A 19,042-nucleotide genomic window follows, 5' to 3' on the forward strand; every position below is an offset into this window, starting at 1 on the left:
TAAATTTGCATCTCCTTTTGGCGTGGACGTGTTTGTAGAGCATCTTTGCCACACAGAACGTTCGGGTACTTATTAGATGACACATACGTCATGGCTAAACCAAAGTAAGTTCCATCACAGCTCTGACATCACTCTTGACTCTCCTGGTCGTATGAGGGGGCAAACGACGGAGTCAGTGAAATAGTTCCACACCCTACAGTGTAAACTGCCTTCCGAAATTCAGACAAGTGGGTTTTGCGAGAACGGCGTCCACTTTTTTCGAAACGTGCCGAATCAGAATCTCCATTCCACCAGCGTAAGACGTCTGCCGGACCGTTACGGTGCCGGGAGAGCGCCTAAGAATTCGTCCCAAGGCTTCTGTGGCGCCCGCCCGACGTGGATGGAGACGCCGAGGCAGTGCTGAACAGAGCGTAGCGCCGGAGGTCAGCGCAGCGTCGCAGGCCAACACGTACACTGCAGGCTTCTGGAAGCCACCCGACTAACCCAAGTCTTCCTTCCCCATCCCTCGTTAGTTAATTGTACACTTGCTTCCATTTTATATAGCTTTGTGGTTTTTTCGCCTCCCCATACAAAGTATGCACTCAATGTTATAGGCTCAAAAATTTGGACACTGGCGTTGTAATCGCATAATGAACGACTTTTTACTGTTGTTTAAAGGTGTTGTTACCGTATTTTCCTACACCCAACTGGTGTTGCATGTCAATAAACTAGTGGTAAATGCTGTAAAGCCGTTCACATTTCCATACAGTCTTCGAGCATCGACATGTTCCTCGTCTAAGAAACAGACGTCATTGCCTTATAAATCTTTAATGTATCCCGAGATCAGTGGTGTAGTGTTCTACTTTACTGTGACACTCGTAATGCGACTGTAGTTTAGACTGAGCTTTCGCAGATTCTTTCACTCAAACGGTTTTCTAGGTAATCACAAACTTGCCAAGATACTGAGCGGGATCGCGTCTGAATTATTAGAAGACAGAGAGCCATGGTCCCGATCACCTTCAGCATATTTTGGAGACACAATCTTCGTACGTGTCTGCGCCATGTAACTGGCAGAGAAACGTGTGTGAAATGCAAGTAGTGGCCTGCAGGAGGAGCTGGCCACTGTCCGCGAACAGCTGAACGTGTTGATGGCCGTGGTCAGCCGTCTTTAGGCTGCTGCCTCTGAGTGTAGCGGCAGTGGGGAGTCTGGTGCGTCGCAAGGTACACCCCAGGTGTTACACATGCGTCACCCACTGTCCCTGCTGTCGAGACATCTTCGCGGGTACAGGGCGCGGTTGGGCCACCCTCTCCCCAAGGGGAGCGGCGGTTTCAGCGGCGTTCGCGGCGCACGAGGCGGAGGGTCAATGTGGAGGCTGGCCGTGTGGCAACGCCCGATCTGCCTGTGAGTGGACATGTGGCTGCTCCTTCAGCAAGGTCCGAGCAGGCACACGGGGGGAGGGGTTTATTAGTTATTGGGAGCTCCAACGATAGGCGGGTGATGGAGCCCCTTAGGATAGCAGAAAGGTCGGGGAAGAAGGCCAGTGTTCACTCTGTCTGCTTGCCGGGGGCTCTCATCCGAGATGTGGAGGAGGCCCTGCCGGCGGCGATAGAGAGCACTGGGTGCACCCGACTGCAAATTGTTGCTCATGTCGGCACCGATGGCTCCTGCCGTCTGGGTTCGGAGGTCATCCTCAGTTCGTACAGGCGGTTGGTGGAATTGGTGCAGGCAGAAAGCCTCGCTCGCGGGGTGGAATCAGAGCTAACTCTTTGTAGTATCGTTCCCAGAACCGATCGCGGTCCTCTGGATTGGAGCCGAGTGGAAGGCTTAAACCAGAGGCTCAGACGATTCTGCGGAGATTTGGGGTGCAAATTTCTCGACCTCCGCTATCGGGTGGAGTAATGTAGGGTCCCCCTGAATAGGTCAGGCGTGCACTACACGTGAAGCGGCTACAAGGGTAGCGGACTATGTGTGGAGTGCACATGGGGGTTTTTTAGGTTAGAGAATTCCCTCCCTAGGCCTGACAGGATGCCTCCTGAGACGCGGCAAGGTAGGAGTAGGCAAAATGCAACAGGGAATAACAATATTAATGTGCTAATAGTAAACTGCAAGAGCGTCTATAGAGAGGTCCCAGAACTGTTCTCATTAATAAACGGTCATAACGCCCATATAGTACTAGGGACAAAGTTGGCTGAAACTAGACGTAAACAGTAATTAAATCCTAAACTTTGATTGGAATGTATACCGCAGAGACAGGCTGGACAGTCAAGGGGGGAGGCGTGTTTATAGTGATAAGAAGTGCTATAGTATCGAAGGAAATTGACGGAGATCCGGAATGTGAAATGATTTGGGTGTAGCTCACGGTTAAAAAAATGGTTCAAATGGCTCTGAGCACTATGGGACTTAACGTCTGTGGTCATCAGTCCCCTAGAACTTAGAACTACTTAAACCTAACTAACCTAAGGACATCACACACATCCATGCCCGAGGCAGGATTCGAACCTGCGACCGTAGCAGTCGCGCGGTTCCGGACTGCGCGCCTAGAACCGCTAGACCACCGCGGCCGGCCACGGTTAAAGTAGGCTCAGACATAGTAATTGGATGTCTCTATAGGCCCCCTGGCTCAGCAGCTGTTGTGGCTGAGCACCTGAAGAATAATTTGGAAAATATTTCGAGTAGATTTCCCCACAATGTTATAGTTCTGGGTGGAGATTTTAATTTGCCGTATATAGACTGGGAGACAAACATAGATAACGGGTGGCAGGGACAAAGAATTCAGTGAAATTTTTATAAGTGCTTTATCTGAAAACTACCTTGAGCAGTTAACAGAGAACTGACTCGTGGCGATAACATATTGGACCACCTGGTGACAAACAGACCCGAACTATTTGAAACAGTTAACGCAGAACAGGGAATCGGCCATCATAAAGCGGTTACGGCATCGATGATTTCAGCCGTAAATAGAAATATTAAAAAAGGTAGGAAGATTTTTCTGTTTAGCAAAAGTGACAAAAAGCAGATTACATAGTAGCTCACGGCTCAACACAAAAGTTTTGTCTCACGTACAGATAGTGTTGAGGATCAGTGGACAAAGTTCAAAACCATCGTACAATATGCGTTAGATGAGTATGTGCCAAGCAAGATCGTTAGAGATGGGAAAGAGCCACCGTGGTACAACAACCGAGTTAGAAAATTGCGGAAGCAAAGGGAACTTCACAGCAAACATAAACATAGCCAAAGACCCTTGCAGACAAACAAAAATTACGCGAAGCGAAATGTAGTGTGAGGAGGGCTATGCCAGAGGCGTTCAATCAATTCCAAAGTAAAGTTCTATGTACTGGCTTGGCAGAAAATCCTAAGAAATTTTGGTCCTATGTCAAAGCGGTAGGCGGATCAAAACAAAATGTCCAGACACTCTGCGACCTAAATGGTACTGAAACAGAGGATGACAGACTAAAGGCCGAAATACTGACTTTTTCCAAAGCTGTTTCACAGAGGAAGACTGCACTGTAGTTCCTTCTCTAGATTGTCGTACAGATGACAAAATGGTAGATATTGAAATAGACGACAGAGGGATAGAGAAACAAAATCGCTCAAAAGAGGAAAGGCTGCTGGACATGATGGGATACCAGTTCGATTTTACACAGAGTACGCGAAGGAACTTGCCCCCCCTTCTTGCAGCTCTGTCCCGTAGGTCTCTACAAGAGCGTAGCGTTCCAAAGGATTGGAAAAGGGCACAGGTCATCCCCGTTTTCCAAGAAGGGACGTCTAACAGATGTGCACAACTATAGACCTGTATCTCTAACGCCGATCAGTTGTAGACTTTTGAAACATGTATTCTGTTCGAGTATAATGACTTTTCTGGAATCTTGAAATCTACTCTGTAGGAATCAGCACGGGTTTGGAAAAAGACGGTCGTGTGAAACGCAGCTCGTGCTATTCGTCCACGAGACTCAGAGGGCCATAGACACGGGTTCACAGGTAGATGCCGCGTTTCTTGACTTCCGCAAGGCGTTCGATACAGTTCCCCACAGTCGTTTAATGAACAAAGTAAGAGCATATGGACTATCAGACCAATTGTGTGATTGGATTGAGGAGTTCCTAGATAATAGAGCGCAGCATGTCATTCTCAATGGAGAGAAGTCTTCCGAAGTAAGAGTGATTTCAGGTAAGCCAGGGGAGTGTCATAGGACCGTTGCTATTCACTATGTACATAAATGACCTGGTGGATGACATCGGAAGTTCACTGAGGCTTTTTGCAGATGATGCTGTGGTGTATCGAGAGGTTGTAACAATGGAAAATTGTACTGAAATGCAGGAGGATCTGCAGCGAATTGACGCATGGTGCAGGGAATGGCAATTGAATCTCAATGTAGACAAGTGTAATGTGCTGCGAATACATAGAAAGATAGATCCCTTATCATTTAGCTACAAAATAGCAGGTCAGCAACTGGAAGCAGTTAAAATTATCTGGGAGTACGCATTAGGAGTGATTTAAAATGGAATGATCATATAGTTGATCGTCGGCAAAGCAGATGCCATTCATTGGAACAATCCTAAGGAAATGCAATCCGAAAACAAAGGTTACAGTACGCTTGTCCGCCCACTGCTTGAATACTGCTCAGCAGTGTGGGATCCGTACCAGATAGGGTTGATAGAAGAGATAGAGAAGATCCAACGGAGAGCGGCGCGCTTCGTTACAGGATCATTTAGTAATCGCAAAAGCGTTATGGAGATGATAGATAAACTCCAGTGGAAGACTCTGCAGGAGAGACGCTCAGTAGCTCGGTACGGGCTTTTGTTAAAGTTTCGAGAACATACCTTCACCGAACAGTCAAGCAGTATATTGCTCCCTCCTACGTATACCTCGCGAAGAGACCGTGATGATAAAACCAGAGAGATTAGAGCCCACACAGAAGCATACAGACAATCCTCCTTTCCACGAACAACACGAGACTGGAATAGAAGGGAGAACCGATAGCGGCACCCAAGGTACCCTCCGCCACACACCGTCAGGTGGCTTGCGGAGTACAGATGTAGATGTAGATATGCAGGGCGCGGCGGTGAGACACTCTGGACTCGCATTCGGGAGGACAGTGGTTCGACCACACACCGTGCAGTGGTCTGCAGCAGGTCTGCAGACCAAGGGCGAATGAGTGGATGTCTTGTCATTTGTGTCTTCTGCACCGGTTTTCTGTTTGCTGTCCACCCACACAGGTTTTTCTTCATAGAGTCTCTCTCAATAGGAGTGCCGTGATGGTGCCCTAGGAGAGGCATGACCTTTAAGGTAGCCCTACCGGTCTTCATTACCGAATGTTCCACAAATTGCAACAGGTATTTACTTGTCGGTCTGTCGTTTCCCAGGAAAACCGTGAGGAAGTGGTCTCATTTCGTCCATCATTAAAGTTGTTTACAAGCTTTCCAATGAGTACAACTTGCATTGAACTACTTTTCAATATTATATAATTTCCAATGGTGGTCATGTTTTCTTCTACAGTGTAATTTCCGTGTGTGGGTCACACAAGTCAGAAACGATTTCACGGTGCCATCAATTTGGAATCTTTACAGTCGCCTCATCAGTATGAATTGCAGACTTCTTTATTCTTTTTCCATCCGAATTAGAAATTAATCAGCGAAAGAACTACGCCCTCTTGGTTTATTAATGACTAAACATTTGGCTGAGCTTTTGATATATTATCAATTTCTTCCACCCCTGAGAGGCGTTTTTGATGTGATGGGGCCTTCCACTGTAATTCCACATGTCTGATGGCATCTGGTCTTTATCAACCAACTGGTCTAGAAATAGTCAATCGACGAAACTAGTTTTTCAGACAGTATTTTCTGAATAGACAGCCAACCATGGTCCAATATTTCTAAGACAATATATCGTAGTCCGGATAGATTGTTAGGTAACAATGTCTTTCTTAGTTTTTCTTAAGAGGGGACTTCTTTCCACGTTGATTAAAATGAAAATTGCAACTCGTAATCTCTGGTTCAGGAAATAATTTTCCAGCTGATGGGAATGGACATTAGCAACTTCCAGAGTCGTTATGAGAGAACAAGGTTCGATCCGAGCACATTTTTATTTGCCAAATAATAGTAAATATTAGGACTATATAGTATGTCTCAAATAGTGAGGTGCATTCTGACTCCTAACATGTACACAATTATCTTTCATGATTCAAACCAACTGTTAGCAGTGGTTAAATTGTGCTCTGTGCAAAATTCTGCCAGGCAGCTTCCCCTTTCATTCCCTTAATTCAATTCATTTTCCTCCAACTTTCCTTCCACTTCGTATTCCGACTATCAATTTCGAGTGCCGCATCACAAGTTTTCATCTCGCTTAAAGATCTGAGCAATTTCTCCTCTCTCAAAAAGCATTTCCTTAATCTCTTCGTCATTTTCGGAACTAGTTGACGTGCAAGCCAGTACTTCTGTAACTGGTTTGGCTGTGTGTCTGTCCTGGCCGTGGTAGCGACTTCACTGTGCTGCTCAGATAGCAGTAAGATGTTAGTGTTTTCGGCCGAGAACGATATTAGATTTCCAGTGACCTCAGGGAGAAATCTAAGGAGGAGCTATTCTCAAACGCACGCATTTCTTGCTACCAGATGCTGAGAAGAAGACAGGCATTGTGAAGAATCTAGCCACATCAAGATCAAGGATCCAGATTAAAATACGTAAGCACAATCATCGTCCAACTGAGCTACTTATAAAATTACGGGGGCGTTCGATCTGCAACGCTACACTTTTTTCTCGGCCAATTTCAGTTGGAAAAATGCGAAATTTTGTGAGACATCGTGGAACATTTCTGCTTCAGCCCCTACAGCTTCATGGAATTCCATCAGCTGACAGCACCATATGTAGCCTCCAAAATGGCGTCCGTAAAGGAGGTGCGACCCAAGCTGAGAGCGGTCACCGAGTTTCTTTCGGATGAAAACCAGAGCATCGGAGATGTTCATACCCGCTTGCAGAATGTCTGAGGCGATTTGGCAGTGAACAGAAGCACCGCGAGTCGTAGTGCGAGGTGTCTGTCATCGTCAGAAGGGCTTACTGGTGATCAACGCCTGGCCTAGCAGCGCCATCGTCGCAGCAAGGTTGTGCGTATCTGGCCGACCTCCACGTGTCGGTCAGCTGCAGACGGCTGTGACTCCTGCGATGTGGGGACGTGCTCTCATTCAGGGTGACCGGTGGATCACTCAGAGCTGAACAACCCGCATCTCGCACCTTCCGACTTCCGTCTGTTTGGTCCAACGAAGGATGCACTCCACGGCAAGCAGTACACGGATGACGGGCAGGTCACTGATGCAGCAAGACGTGAGTGGCTGATCAACTGTTTATTCACTATCAGTTTAATGGAACTACCAGATGAAACTGGCCATGTCAGCTATATGAACACTTTTTCAACCACTCTCTGGGTTTGCAATGTAGCTAATTATTACGAATTGTCATCTTACATCGAAAGCGGAGCTGGGAAGAGAGCAGAATTTTGGTTCTCACGCTGGCCCAGCTGATTTCAAGTGAATAACTTCAGTACTTTCGGAGATATAAATTTTTACCTAAGGGACGACTGTGATGGATTCATCTATAGTATCAATTGAAACTACAACCAGAAGTACAGGTCCATAAAATCTAATTGTCCGGAATTTTCTTTCGTTTCATTACCACAGATTTCTGACTAAATAAAAAGTACTTTGGAAAATTGTCTCGACGTGTTTCGGCTACGCACGTGTTTCGGCTACGCACGTGTTTCGCAGGGTCTGAGGAGATACGCTGAAATTTTATGGAAATTAAGTAAATGTATGTGTGAGAACGTTTCTTGTACAATAGTGGAATTTGTGGCGTATGCCCGACTTAGTTTGGTTTTGTAAAAGGCATCCAGAAGGGGAGTTGAGTATTAAACTTTTAAGTAATTTATGTTGCGGAATGGAATCTAATTTTGTCTTCATTAAATTTTATTTTGTTTCGGAATTACGCGATTTCTTGTCTAAATTACCTGCAGTAATCTGACTGGCTGTTATTAAAAATACCTGAAGTATACAAGTGCTCGAAATGATCTGATTGGCTGTTTAACATATTAGCCAATAGGAATTAAGCATATCCCGTGCGTACGAGTATGGCTTTGTGCCTCCGATCTAGGAGCCGATTAAGTTGTTCGGGAACCATCTTCTGGTAAACGCCTGTGTTAAATCGCGCTGATCAAATTTATTCCGGAATAAAGAAATTTGCGCGTTTTATTGCTTCTGCTGCCGTTGACAAAGAGCGACTACAGTACTGAATATTTTGTGAAAGCCTGAGATTTGTGAGTGATTTATTTTAGGAGATATTCGCATGTGAACATTTTATTTCGTACACAAACACTGCGCGGCGTGTTTCGTGCAGATTACGAGACATTATATGCATTATAGGAATGTTTCTATACTGCGTCTGGGTGAGTGAATGCCGCAATTGTTAAATCAGCCCAGAACATTGCCATTCTGCATGCTTTTCGAGGAGCTAAGGACTGCACTGAGTACAGGTTATTTCTGGAGGAGACAAACCTCTACGTCAAATCCTGACTCTGCGTATACATCACAACTCCATTCGTATGGCTCTCGCACAGATCACGAAGACAAGTTCAGACTGATTACTGCACACACAGAGGCACTTTAATGATTCTTCACACACCCCTGAACGTGAATGGACCATGAGGAACTCCTAGTAAGTGATACGATGGATGTACCCACTGCCATGCACTTCACAGTCGTTTCAATGGTGTAAATAAATGAGACTCAGTTTGGGAGGAGGAAGAATCACACTACCTTTTAAAAGACTGTAACTGATTGGTTTCTCCAGTAAATATAAGAGCCTTGCTGCTCTCACACGTAAACAACTCGGGTAATACATAACGAGTCCGTAATTATGAGCAATACATCATCCATCTGCGGTAACTATAGACTTTGCATTACTGTACTGAAACTTCCTGCAGAGCTGAAAGGAACATTTACAACTTAACGGTCGTTAAATACTGGAAGAAACCCGTAGTGTGTGGCGTTTTCAGTCCTTATTACGGCCATGTGCTCCCTCTGAACGTCATCACGTCATCAGCGCACACAAATGCAACTGTGAGGCTACATAAATGGACGGCTGTGTGTCTACCAAACGTCAGTTTTCATCATTTGTTTTTTTTCCCCCTGTATGCAGACATCGTGAAGTGATCAATGGGCAGAATTACTCGCAACAGAGTCAGTGCCCATACTGACACATACGATGAGTTTCATTATGCACTTAGTCGGGGAACTGCGATTGTGCAACATTATTGCATTGTAGGTAACATATGAGAGACTTCGCCCGGCTAAAAACCAGGACGGCCTTCCTGCTGAAAAAGACACGCGCGAGATTCTCCTGTCCTCCGGCAAAGTGGCTCTGCTTCCCCACTCAAACCACCAACCTCCGAAAACCATGCAGTCCTTAAAGGACTGCTTAAAACCTGTTCGTGGCTCAAAGTCAGATCCCTCATCAGTGAATAGCCGTCGAATGACTTATCAGTTGAGTGGAAAAAGCTAGTCAAGAGGTATCGATTACATTTACCAAATCACCCACCAAATGTCTGAAGTACGGCAAGCTACAATCATTCTGGAGTGTTCTACATGGGAGAAACAGATTTCCTCTGGAAAAAATTAACAGCAGCTACTGCACCTTACACACACATTCCCGCTGGGAATCGAACCCGAGACCCCGTGCGCGGGAAACTAGAACGCTACCGCAAGACCGCGAGATGCGGACACCTCTTCACTGTGGACGCAGCAGCCGGTTTCCACCAGCCTCGCCCCGTGACGTCACCCGCTGACCCTGGACTGGCGACCCGCAGTTGTCTGCACTGCGCGGACGCCCGCTTCCTGCCCACAAACCGCTGTTCCGCAGCGCCAGCGCGTCTCCTCGAAGCTTCCAGGCTTGCAGCGAAATGAGGACGACGAGAAAAATCGAGAAACTGCGGCCAATACAGACGCCTTACCGAGGATCACCCCACCCACGCGCCGTTCGCTAGCGTAACAGGAGTGAAAAGATAATATCAAGAGAAATCTTGTCGAGATAAGTATCTTAGTTGCGACTAATGTCCGCTGTGATACTATCAGAAACCGACAGGGTCCCCCCTCCGTTGGTAATTGTTACAGTATTACATCGGCTGCATTCTAGGGCAGGACCAGAAATTCGAGGGTATTTTAGTCAGCACGTACTCCAAACTATGTTACCTATTTCATCGCCGGCCGAAGTGGCCGTACGGTTAAAGGCGCTGCAGTCTGGAACCGCAAGACCGCTACGGTCGCAGGTTCGAATCCTGCCTCGGGCATGGATGTTTGTGATGTCCTTAGGTTAGTTAGGTTTAACTAGTTCTAAGTTCTAGGGGACTAATAACCTCAGCAGTTGAGTCCCATAGTGCTCAGAGCCATTTGAACCTATTTCATCGTCAACACTGTCATAGTTCGACTTCTTAACGTACAATAACATCTGTTTCGTAAAAAAGCATTCCTGGGGGAACCCGTATTTCTCTCTCGTTTCTGCTCTGCCACTTAATAGCAAGCTGAATCTATCCTACCTACATGACCTGTATAAAGGTCAAAGCTGCATCTCGCTGCCTCGTGGTATCACCGAAACAACGAGAAAACTCGTTCGTTCTGAGATTAAACTGAGCACATAGAATAGTCGCCCAGAACAAGGTTGCAACCCTCATTTTTACAGAAGTTGGGTTTTACATGGAATAAGGTTCCTAACAGTAATTGGCGCAAGGTAGGGATACTGGAACTGTCTACCAACTCTTGTGTTGGCGTCAGATTGCCAAGCTTGCGTTGCACAGAACGAGGGTGTATCCATACGCAAGATGGCGGACACAACCAGTACACTTCTTACAGCCAGTGCTCAAAAACCGGTCACCTCTATACAACATGACTGTAGAGGTCTGGTCTCTTGAGTATGGAACTGTAGCGCATCTGCGGAATTATGTGCTTTGCATCGTCCACCATGTTGCAGTTCGGCAAACATATTTCCATCGGTCCGTACGTGATAAAGAATTGCAGAACCATTTCTTGATTTGAACTTGATGTCAACATGTGATGTAATAGCCTGATGTGGGAGCGGACTCCGGAAGTATTTTCTTTTCGTGTTCTAGTGGCATTTCCTAGCAGCCATGTTGCAGTTTGACAAGAAACGAAATACGAGCACCTACGGTTGTCACGACCTGACAGCTGAAGTTCAACATGGAGGAAGTACAGAGATCACTGTGAGGAACACACGAACAGAGGCAAACAGTGTAAACAACGTGTGAGTCGGTGGCGTTACGTGAAGCGTAAACGACTCACGGCTGCTGGAAAACAATACACTACTGGCCATTAAAATTGCTACACAAAGAAGAAATGCAGATGATAAACGGGTATTCATTGGACAAATATATTATACTAGAACTGACATGTGCTTATGTTTTCACGCAATTTGAGTGCATAGATCCTGAGGAATCAGTACCCAGAACAACCGCCTGTGGCCGTAATAACGACCTTGATACGCTTGCGCATTGAGTCAAAAAGCTTGGAAGGTGTGTACAGGTACAGCTGCCCATGCAGCTTCAACATGATACCACAGTTCATCAAGAGTAGTGACTGGCGTACTGTAACAGGCCAGTTGCTCGGACACCATTGACCAGACATTTTCAATCGGTGACAGATCTGGAGAATGTACTGGCCAGGGCAGCAGTGAACATTTTCTGGATGCAGAAAGGCCCGTACAGGACCTGGAACATGGGGTCGTGCAGTATCCTGCTGAAATGTAGGGTTTCACATGGATCGAATGAAGGGAAGAGCCACGGGTCGTAACACATCTGAAATGTGACGTCCACTGTTCAAAGTGCCGTCAATGCGAACAAGAGGTGACAGAGACCTGTAACAAATGCCACCCCATACCATCACGCCGGGTGATACGACAGTACGGCGATGACCAATACACGCTTCCAATGTGCGTTCACCGCGATGTCGCCAAACATGGATGCGACCATCGTGATGCTGAAACAGAACCTGGATTCATCCGACAAATGACGTTTTGCCATTCGTGCACCCAGGTTCGTCGTTGAGTATACCATCGCAGGCGCTCCTGTCTGCGGATGCAGCGTCAAGGGTAACCGCAGCCACAGTCTCCGAGCTGATAATCCGTGCTGCTGCAAACGTCGTCGAACTGTTCGTGCAGATGGTCGTTGTCTTGCAAACGTCCCCATCTGTTGACTCAGGGATCGAGACGTGGCTGCACGATCCGCTACAGCCATGCGGATAAGATGCCTGTCATCTCGACTGCTAGTGATACGAGGCCGTTGAGACCCAGCACGGCGTTCCGTATTACCCTCCTGAACCCACCGATTCCATATTCTGATAAAAGTCATTGGATCTCGACGAAAGCGAGCAGCAATGTCGCGATACGATAAACCGCAATCGTGACAGGCTACAATCCGACCTTTATCAAAGTCGGAAACGTGATGGTACGCATTTCTTCTCCTTACACGAGGCATCAGAACAACGTTTCACCAGGCAACGCCGGTCAACTGCTGTTTGTGTATGAGAAATCGGTTGGAAACTTTCTTCATGTCAGCCACCGGCGCCAACCTTGTGTGAATGCTCTGGAAAGCTTATCATTTGCATTTTACAGCATCTTCTTCCTGTCAAATTTCGCGTCTGTAGCACGTCATCTTCGTGGTGTAGCAATTTTAATGGCCAGTAGTGTACAGAGGTATCAAAGAAGGTGTTAATAGTGGCAAAATCATCAGATGAGGTATGCAGAGCAAGACTATTTTTCAAGTACTTGTTTTTTAATCTACATGTGACCCTTACAAGTGCTTGTTAGTCAAATAACGAGGTCAGTACACTTGTTTCATTGTAACTTTGTCATTCGCGGTATAAACTTGTGTGCAACAGAATGTTTCCTTCTTCCTGAAAAAGGAAATTAGTTTTGTCTGTTACAACCTTGTTCTGGGCGGCTATGTAATTGTAATAGTAGTCTCTACTTTGCCGCTCTTTATACTGAATTCAAGGTATTACTACCGGCAACAACTGCAAAGTAAAGCTTACTCACTTCATAGAACAGTACGTGTGTCACTGGATACGCGATGTTCTGTGGCTGCAGGTCCGAGCGCATTTAGACGAGCCTCGAAATAAAACACGAGGCTGTCTTCAGCTTTAGAAATGACTTCGACAGCTCAGGGACATTACACAGCTGAGTGTACCTGGCGTCAACATGGCAGCGTCTACATTCTTAGACCCAAATCCTACGCATTAGATCGCATGCATTACGACAATTCCAAGCGTAAGAACTAGGAAAAACAAATAAAAGGTAATTGTCATCGTCAAACAGGAAAGCGGGACTATGACATACGACATATTTCTTTTAACTATAGCTTACTAATGACCATTTATGCTTCTGCTCTCTCTCTCTCTCTCTCTCACACACACACACACACACACACACACACACACACACACACACACACACACACAGCATTAATAAACGAATTATACAACAGTCTACACAAATGAAGTAGTGGTCGGTATTATTTCGAAAGTACGAGTATCGTGAACGTCTGTGGTGATTTGATGTATTTAACTTGTTGAACTGTATTGCCAATGAAGGCAGATCTAATTACATGGCGATGTCTTTCGAACGACGTGATCTCTTCCTCTCACAAAGCACAAACGGCCAGCTGCCGTATTCCTGTCGCGCGCATTATTCTCAGCTCACTGAGCAATGTGTTGTCACCTTATCAACTGTTTACTTTTCTCAGCAACAACCGTTTTATTCGCGAATCGCATTGTCAGTTTGCAAGCCGTTAAGTCAGTAACCAGTATATGGCATGTGCGTCTCGTATTGCCCGACGGCTACGCTTGTCATTAGTTTTAATACTCGTCAGATGAAGAAAAGGAATAAAATACTTTGTAAAGTTTCCATTCCAGTCGCTCAGTGTTAAAAATACTGATGGGTTATGGGATTCAATCACAATTCCAACAGTATTGGCGGTTTATTTTTGTGTCAATTGCTAACCTTTCCTAATTCGAAGAAGCATCACTATTTTGTGAGTAACGGTCACATTCCTCTTGTTACCGGTTTAATTGTACTTTTTGCCAAAACACACTATAATTTTAACATTCATTTTTGGAACAGCTACTGTGAAAGAATTCTGAAAGTGTCTCATTAAACAAGTATTTGGCGACCAGAGAGCTCAATAGCTTACGAAGAACCTCATTGTGTCTACTTGTGGTATAGTTCAATTCTTTTATCTTGGCGGTTCGTGCATGCCCGCCCAGACGCGGGAGATTGCTGCGTTGCCAGTTGTACGCGCCAAGAGAAGCAGCGCCATAGTACAGTATAGTTCGCAAACTTACGTTTAGGGAGGAGCGCGCAGTTTATGAAGTAAAGCCGCCACGGCCGCATTAACCCTTTCGCTGCTGCAGACACGTGCTCCCCGCATTCCGCGATGTGCGCCATTTTGTCATCACTGCACTGCTCGCCTGTGCAGACATGGTGTTCCCACTGCTTTGACACACTTATTCGATTTCACATAATCTATCTGGCCCAAAAATTTGATTTTAACACATCATCTTCACTGATAACTTCCCCCCATAACTGACTATTTTGTTTCGATGTTCAACGCAGTTATTGCGCAGATTAAGTGTAGTAAATCATTGCACGAAATTTTGACGTGTTTGCAGAGGCAAAAGTCCACAGCGCATACTTTCCGTATAGTCGATTTTAGTTGCCACTAGAAATTTCAAATAATTACATTCAAACGAATGAAATTCATGAAGACACTTCGATATTGTTTTTAAATAAAGGAAATATTAAACACCGCACAATGTTTGAACTCAGAACCTTTTGCTTAGCAGCCAAGCACCTTCACCATTACGCTAACGCAGCTCGTCATTCAACATAATTCCTGGAGGACTTTAAAGTATCACGCAAAATACAGACAAACACTGTTGGTATGACTATGAATTATTCACGTTTCGTGGAAGTACAATAGGAAATAGCCGGCCGTGGTGGCCGAGCGGTTATAGGCACAACAGCCTGGAACCGCGTGACCGCTACGGTCGCAGGTTCGAATCCTGCCTCAGGCATGGATGTGTGTGATGTCCCTAGGTTAGTTAGGTTTAAGTAGTTCTAAGTTCTAGGGGACTGATGACCTCAGAAGTTAAGACCCATAGTGCTCAGAGCCATTTGAACCATTTTGAACAATAGGAAATAATTACTGCTGTTCTTTATTGTGAAAAAGCGGTTAGTGAGAATTTCCTTGCTATTGCCTGAATTAGGAGGCTTATTGCTTGTTTGGTGTAATTAATTAATAGAATATGGAGCAATTGGTATAAAGAATGCTTTTTCCAAACTATTTTATAGAAAGTCTGCTATCAAGACATTGCTTCTGTTCAATTACTTTATTTATGACTGAACGTTTCTAAAACTGAAGACACTCGTCCGTGCTCTGCACTGCAGTCGAACTCTGGCAGCGTCGTTCTCTGTTCATTGGCTGACTTGTTTTGTGACGTCAGAAGCGCAGAACGAACCTAAACTCGGCCGCCATCGTAAATGACGCGCACTTTAGCATAAGAGAACAAATTTCCTGTTTATTTTCATACTAGGAAAGTCTTGTTTCGCTAGCTGCGATAACTCTTACAGATTTACAGTCGTTGGAATCTGTTAACTAAAATAGAAAGCACAACTTCAGATGAATCGCCACAGATAAGAAAGTTCGATGTGTTTACGAACCGGTAAAGGTAAAGTAATCTCCTTGTGTGCGATCATTCGCCAATACTTCGTTTCCATGTCTGTAGCGGTTTATGAGATATGAGGCACGTTCTAAATATTTCATTCCTGCAGGCGAGAGATAGGGAACGAACGCGCTACGCAGGATCCATTTTCTCGAGATCGAGACCGCCTAACAAGTCTAAACAAAGATTCAAATTGTTAACTAAATTTCATTGTTGTTGTTGTCTTCAGTCCTAAGACTGGTTTGATGCAGCTCTCCCTGCTACTCTATCCTGTGCAAGCTGCTTCATCTCCCAGTACCTACTGCAACCTACATCCTTCTGAATCTGCTTAGTGTATTCATCTCTCGGTCTCCCCCTACGATTTTTACCCTCCACACTGCCCTCCAATACTAAATTTGTGATCCCTTGATGCCTCAGAACATGTCCCACCAACCGATCCCTTCTTCTAGTCAAGTTGGGCCACAAACTTCTCCCCAATCCTATTCAATACCTCATCAGTTATATGATCTACCCATCTATCTTCAGCATTTTTCTGTAACACCACATTTCGAAAGCTTCTATTCTCTTGTCCAAACTAGTTATCGCGCATGTTTCACTTCCATCTAAATTTCATACCGAGGAACATTTCATACGCACCGAACATAAAATCATAGCGAGCCCTATTTTTCACTACAAACTTTTCGATTTTTGCGAAGCGCCTTACGAAAACGTGCTCCTTTGTCCCACTCCAGTCCAGTCCAGCCTCCCGTCTCCAGGACAGAGGGAGGCTCCCTCCCGCCTGCTGCTCCTCCCCCCCCCCCCCCCGCCCCCCCCCCCCCCCCCCGCCACGCCATGCCGTAGGAGAGCGAGTGGCGGGGCGGGGCAGCCGCTCTGACGTCACGTGACCCCCCTCACCCTGACCCTACCACCAGCAACGAACACTGCAAGCCGTGACCTTCGCGCTTCGTGTAGTCTTATTTTGTTCCACGTAGCGAGCACACGCAACGCTTCCCGCGACAGAACGCCGCGTTCCGAATAAACAACTCCGTCCTCTGCTTGCGCCTACCTCCGCTCAGCCCTGTTCAGTAACGACACGACTGAGATCGTAAGCGCCTGTTTTAATACCGGAGGCCCTGCTTTGCAGTTTAACTGCAAACTGTGCTTTGCACCGTCCACCTCTTTTCCGGACAATACAGGAATTACTTGTAGACGGGATACGATCGTAAAATTTTGCATGTACTTATGAAAACAGCGCCATTCGTCACGTAAAGACTGGCTATTGCATCTCTCATACTGTGAGAACAGACACTGCCACACACATACTTCTTTCGAGAGCTCCTGGGTGACGCCTGCACACGTTTTGGGACAGTACGTGACCGCCGTGTCGGCTGCTGAGTCCTGACTGCACTGCGCCGGGTTTCTCCTCGCACTTTTCCTGATTATTCACCATCGCTGTTGGTCCGAGTATTCAGCTTTCCTGATACTCGTTAATAGGCGACGATAAACTGCTGTGACCATAATAAACATCAAGTAAGGATGTGATTAATAAGTAAGCTGACTCATTCTCATTTAAGTAAATACTATTCCTCCATTATTAATCTTGAGCCACACAGAAAAAAGATGACAGTAATTCTCTTTTGGCCTCATTAGAGAGTAACCGTCCACAGATACAATTTGCATGATTCACGTCTACCTAGGCGGTAATGATCATTTGGATGTTTTTACGCAGAGAAGTAAAAAGAGGAAATAATTTGTACACGCGATAGGTGTAAAGAAATATTCAATACTAATTTTCATAATAGGAAAAGATAAAGAGAAATAGCTTTTTGAAACTTAAATAAGGAGACAAATTATGCGTCTGACTTGCCAGTTAACTTGTCTGTTTGCAGTTTTATTTACACGACAAAAGAAAGAAGGCGTGAAGATCGGCGCCATACTTTGATAAACTGTAACTACAACAATATTTGCTATCACTAGATTTGCGTACGTATTCAGAATTTTAAGCGTAAATAAACGAGAGACTGTATCATTCGTGAGCGGTAACGAAAAATTATATTATCGGTACAAGTCAGCGATGTAATAGCGGTCCAACTGCGCTTAAAAGCACGTTACATCACCTACTGTGGCATATATATGCGCTTCTCGTCTTATGGCGAAATCAGTTTGTGTGCGCTGTGGCACCAAGAAAGATATTTCGTAACGAAAACTGACGTGTATTTCATCATCCAATACAAAACTAAGTTATACAGATGAAGTATTCATCTAGTTTAAGCCACACCACATTTTCTCCATCTACATGAGTACCACGCAATTCGCTCGTAAGAGCCTGGCAGAGGGTTCATCGAATTACCCTCCGACTAACTCTTTCCCGTTCCACTTCCCAACAGCGCGCGAGAACGGCGGACACTTCAAAACGACCCACGACAACTTGTCTCGCTACCCTTATCGTTTCTCTCCGTGCAGGTGAGGATCGCCAGAATATTCTCGCATTCGCGAGACAAACCTCGTGACTGAAATTTCGTGAAGAGATGACACCGCAACGAAATGGCCTTTTACTTATTGCCAGCCCAACTCGCGTATCATATCCGTGACACTTTCTCCCACATTCGACAATAAAACAAAACGAGCTGCCCTTCTTTGGACACACTCGATGTCCTCAGTCAGTCGCACCTGGTCAGCATCCATTACTGCACAGCAAACACTCCCAGCGAGGCAGGACAAGCGTAGCGTAGGCTGTCCCTTTAGCAGACATGCAAGAAAAAAATGGTTCAAATGGCTCTGAGCACTATCGGACTTAACATCTATGGTCATCGGTCCCCTATAACTTAGAACTACTTCAACCTAACTAACCTAAGGACAGCACACAACACCCAGTCATCACGAGGCAGAGAAAATCCCTGACCCCGCCGGGAATCGAACCCGGGCGTGGGAAGCGAGAACGCTACCGCACGACCACGAGCTGCGGACAGACCTGTTGCACCTAACTGTTCTGCGAATAAAACACAGTCTTCGGTTCGGCTTCCCCACAACATTTTCTTTGTGTTCTTCCCAATTTAAGTTGTTCGTAATGGTAATTACAGTCGGTTCTCTATTTGGCCTCACTTTTCATTACCTAGGAGCAGTTGCCAATTTTCACCAACAAGTTATCGTCTCCAAATCATTCTGCATTTGGTTTCAATGTTCTGCTGACCTTACCAGACGGTAAATGACAGCATCATTTGTATACTATCTAAAATGGTTGCTCGGATTTTCTCCTAAAGCATTTACGTAGATCAGTAAGAGCAGAGGGCCTTCAACACTTGCTCGGAGCACGAAAGAT

General features: G+C 45.6%; 1 protein-coding gene across 3 annotated transcripts in view; it reads right to left on the bottom strand.

Moving 5' to 3' along the window:
• LOC126439759 (protein roadkill-like) overlaps positions 1 to 19,042 on the bottom strand; it is a 327,044-nt gene that overhangs the window by 278,854 nt on the left and 29,148 nt on the right. The gene's annotated exons all lie outside the window — the stretch shown is intronic.

This window comes from Schistocerca serialis, unplaced genomic scaffold, assembly GCF_023864345.2.
Source record: "Schistocerca serialis cubense isolate TAMUIC-IGC-003099 unplaced genomic scaffold, iqSchSeri2.2 HiC_scaffold_1343, whole genome shotgun sequence".
Taxonomy (NCBI): Eukaryota; Metazoa; Arthropoda; class Insecta; order Orthoptera; family Acrididae; genus Schistocerca; species Schistocerca serialis.